Source organism: Rhipicephalus sanguineus, chromosome 8, assembly GCF_013339695.2.
Source record: "Rhipicephalus sanguineus isolate Rsan-2018 chromosome 8, BIME_Rsan_1.4, whole genome shotgun sequence".
Classification (NCBI taxonomy): Eukaryota; Metazoa; Arthropoda; class Arachnida; order Ixodida; family Ixodidae; genus Rhipicephalus; species Rhipicephalus sanguineus.
This window is the reverse complement of record NC_051183.1, coordinates 14,577,920-14,582,740: the sequence shown is the minus strand read 5'-3', so window position 1 is coordinate 14,582,740 and position 4,821 is coordinate 14,577,920. Positions and strand designations below refer to the sequence as shown.

The window sequence follows — 4,821 nt, the reverse complement described above, 5'->3', positions numbered from 1 at the left end:
AACAAAGATCATAGCTATAATTGGGCAAATGAAGAAGACATCAAATCAGGGTGCAGATTTCACGCGATCTTGCCGCCAGTAAGAGCTTTCGTACAAGCCTGAACCTGTGTGCTTCGATTCGCTTATGTTTGCATGGTGCTTGATGACGCCGTTCTATTTAAGTGAAGAGCATAGAAGTTTCATCAAACCATTTTCATCCAAGTGATCGCAGCTCGGAGAGTATAGAGCAGCCATTATAATTACAATAGTACATTTTGCTTTTCTTTGATTCTCTTGCAATGTAACAGATAGTTCCATACGTGCACTACGAAGAGTTCTTGAATGGAACAAAAATCATAGGCCCTCTTGGTGCAATCGCCGAGGCCCTAGTACGAAAGTTCAAGTTGAGGTACGACTTTCATTTTCCTGTGTTTTGCGCGATATTACCAACTAAAATGCCAGAGTTGGTGCACTGTCAAATCAGAAACGGAAGGGTCGCGTATATTTGTGTGTTATGTGGCTTTTTTGCGTTCCACAGATCTCAAATGCTGTTTCCAGAAGAACGAATATGGGGCATCAAGTCTAACGGAACATTCTCTGGATTTCTCGGAATGGTGCAAAGAGGGGTAATGCGAACATAGAGTGCTCACAGTAACCTTATAGACAATTACAACTTTTGAAGTTTATTGGTGAATGTGTGGCCGCACCGCACCGTTCATGCGGCGGGGACGACGACGAAGCTTACTTGGCGCAGGTAGCGTCAAGTCGTTTCTGATAATGATGATGATTTCTTTGTCATATGGCTCGTACTCACACTGGGGGATTGGCCAATAACTGTTCATATGAAATTTGAAATATATGGAATATTAAATAATATTGATAGTGGTGACGTCGTCTTCATCGCCACATCAATAACGGTAGCGCCACATATTGTTTTTAGAGTGCGATTGTTAAGTACTTATCAATCAGTGGCCTTGAGCCCAATGTGGCTGTTTTACGTGCATAACAAAAACAAAAGTTATCCCGCAATGCTAATAACCATGCCGGCGGTACTAAAACTTCAAAACGTCTACCTATGGCTCGTCTTGTGAAAATTTGGATGTTGACGTGTAATATTTACGCGCTTGTAAGAGCATTTCAAGTCGCCTTGGCCCACTGTACGGATATCCATTGTTTTTCATCAAGAATCCTAGCTTATAAGCCAAGCCGCATTGTCAGCTTTGCATATTGCTATCAAGTTTTGCATGCGTAAAGAAATATATTCCTCTGTGCTCTCACGGTTGGTCAAAACTGCAAATTTAAGGCGAGACTGATGCCAACCAATATGGTGAAACGAGATAAAGCGCATTTGGTAGAAAAAAATTCGGCAGATCCCACGTACGCACTGTGGGAATCGATGTAATGCGAAGCAACCAGCAAACAGCTGCATACAACGCCTTGTTTGTCTTTGAGGCAAATGAAGTCATTCATATCATGACGTTTAGTCCACTATATATCGCATATATATTGGACTATCACTGTAGTATCGCATATATTGCACATGCATGCGTGCATGTACAATATGGCATATACCATGCTAATGAAACATATATTCTGGTACATACAATGCATGACCTGTCGTTTATGTTCATCACGCACTCATGTCATGCCATACCTATTTCGGTACATATCCAGTTAAAAAAGCAACCGGAAGTATACCAAGACAGTGTCATGTAAATCATGCCGTACGTGACATGCGTCATGATTTGCGTGTTAGGATCTGTCGTTTATGTTCATCATACAGACACGTCGCGGAGTACCATATTGGTGCATATCAAGCTAGCGAAACGGCCGCGAGCGCACCATGAGCCTGTCATGTAAGTCATGCCGTAGATAACATGCATGTTATGATTTTCATGTTACCAGCTGTCACTTATGTTTGTCGTAGAGTCACGTCACGCAGTACCAGTTTTGGTGCTTATCAAGCTAGCGAACCGGCCCCGAACGCACCATGAGCGTAAAATGCAAATCATGCTGTACATGAAATGCACGTCATAATTTTCATGTTACCACCTGTCATTTATGTTCGTATTACATTCACGACACGCATTACCACTTTATATCAAGCTAGCGAACCGGCCGCGACCGCGCCATGAGCGTGAGATGTAAATCATGCCCTACATGACATGCACGTCATGATTCTCATGCTACCGCCTCTCATTTATGTTCGTCGTACAGACACGTCCCGCAAAACCAATTTTGGTGTATATCAAGATGGCGTGATGGCTGCGAGTGCGCCATGAGCGTGGCATGTCAGTCACGCGCTACATGACATGCATGTCATGTAACCACCTGTCATTTATGTCAGTCATACAATCACGTCCCGCAATGCCAGTTTTGGTGTATATCAAGCTAGCGAACAGGCCGCGAGCGCACCATGAGCGTGGCACGTAAATCATGCCCTACACGACATGCACGTCATGATTGCCATGTTACCACCTGTCATTTATGTACTATCGGCGTCAAATGAAACCCGAACATCGGCAAGCATTCGCAGTGGTATAGTGCGCGCCGCCTAGTTATCACCTTGGACTGGCGCGCATATATGCGCACCGCTGCCGAACCGGATGCGCGTGCCTGTCCATGGTGATGACTGGAAGGCGCGCACTATACCAGTGCGAATGCTTGCCGCTGTTAGGGTTTCATTTGACGCCGATAGTACGTCGTGCAGTCATATATCGCAATACCAAATTTGGCACATGTCAAGCTAGCAAAACGTCCGCGAGCGCACCATGAGCGTGGCATGTAAATCATGCCGTAGATGATATGCATGTCATGATTTTCATGTTACCACCTCTTATGTCCGTCATACAGAAATGTTTTGTCACACCAATTTTGGTGTATATCCATTTAATTAAGCAGCCGCGAGTGCCCCGAAACCATGTCATGCAAATCGTGCGGTACGTGACATGCGTTACATGAATTGCACGTTACGATCAGTCACTTATGTTTGTCATACGCTCTTGTCCCACCATTCCAATTTTTGTCCATATAAAGTTAACGAAACGGCCACAAGAGTATCAAGACCATGGCATGTAAATTATGCCGTTCATGACATGCATGTCATGATTTTCATGTTATGACCTGTCATTTACGTTCGTCATACAGTCATGTTATGGCATACCAATTTTGGTATACATCCTATCAACGAAACGGCCAGGAGAGCGCAAAGACGTAGGGCGGATAGATAGATAGATAGATAGATAGATAGATAGATAGATAGATAGATAGATAGATAGATAGATAGATAGATAGATAGATAGATAGATAGATAGATAGATAGATAGATAGATAGATAGATAGATAGATAGATAGATAGATAGGTAGATAGATAGATAGATAGATAGATAGATAGATAGATAGATAGATAGATAGATAGATAGATAGATGGACAGACAGACAGATAGATAGATAGATAGATAGATAGATAGATAGATAGATAGATAGATAGATAGATAGATAGATAGATAGATAGATAGATAGATAGATAGATAGATAGATAGATAGATAGATAGATAGATAGATAGATAGATAGATAGATAGATAGATAGATAGATAGATAGATAGATAGATAGATAGATAGATACGCTCAAAGTCGCACATCTTCACTAAGAAATGCTTCGCATTTAAAAGATCTGGTTTAGACAAACGTGAGCAATGGTACAATGTGGTCGGACGTGAAATGGCATCAGCTGTTGCCTTTGAAAAGCGGAGCAACGCTGCTGAACTTTCAGCGAGCATTCCCATCGGGGTGTAAGTGTATTCTGAGTTTTGCAACATGAAGTCAGCGAAGCATTCACTCTGGTATAGAGTATGACTTCTCGTCGCAATCACGTGACGATTCAGTAAAGCGGTTAGTAATTTATTATAGCACAAAGGGTGTAGGATTGTTGGTAATGTCGCACCACGCCTAGCCAAGTACACGGTGCGCATGGTTTCGAAGTCTTCAATATTTGCTCGCAACGTCACCAGTCCTTAACTTTGAGGGGATCTCACATCTTATTTTTACCGTATATATGTAACGCATGCATTCACCTTTCGCCATTTCACCAGGGCATCGACATCATGCTCGGACCTATGGCACCCACAACAGGAAGAGCTGAGGCTGCCGATTTTTCGGCTCCTTACGATGTGAATTACGTCAGCCTTATGACTTGGAAGCCGGTGAAGTTCGTCGACCCTTTCAACTTCGTCTTTTCTTTTGATCTGAACGTAAGAACATTATGTGGTGATGAATTTATCAAACCGCCATTGTGCCCACGTGCAGTTTTCGTCAAAAGTACAGTAAGAACACCATACGCATCAACAACCACCACTTCAGCGACTCTTGCATGTCTCCAGAAGTTAAAAACAAAAATGTAGTATATTTCTGAAGCTGCGGTAGGTTAACCTCACAAGTATACAGCTTGTCGAGTCTGACTTACTATTGGTAAACGCTGCGTTCCCGACACTAAATTAACCTTGTTATTTTGCACAAAAGCTTCTGCATTCTATAACGACGGCCTTTTCCCATTTCTTGAAAAACCAATGATAGCAAGAACTTGAACTAATTCCATAAATGGGCAGCTTAGATAAGATGAAGAAAATCAACGCATTCCTAATGAAATTTGAACAGCACTATACGGGACGAATACGTGACACACACAGTTGGTATTGTTGATAGGGCTGTGTGCGTCTTTTTTATGTCAGCGCCTCGTTAGGACCTCGTCAAATTTCTGAATCAACAAATAAGCAAAAATTACCAAGGTTATCCAGCATTACTTGCGTGTACAATAACAGTATTCACGACCGATGAAGTAAATA

General features: G+C 42.3%; 1 long non-coding RNA gene across 1 annotated transcript; it reads left to right on the top strand.

Annotated features, from left to right (window-relative positions):
* Positions 1-286: 286 nt before the first annotated feature.
* Positions 287-4,227, top strand: LOC119402606 (uncharacterized). Its single transcript, XR_005185844.2, has 3 exons — positions 287-388; positions 518-605; positions 4,072-4,227. It is a non-coding gene; the product is annotated as an uncharacterized LOC119402606 (long non-coding RNA).
* Positions 4,228-4,821: the final 594 nt, after the last annotated feature.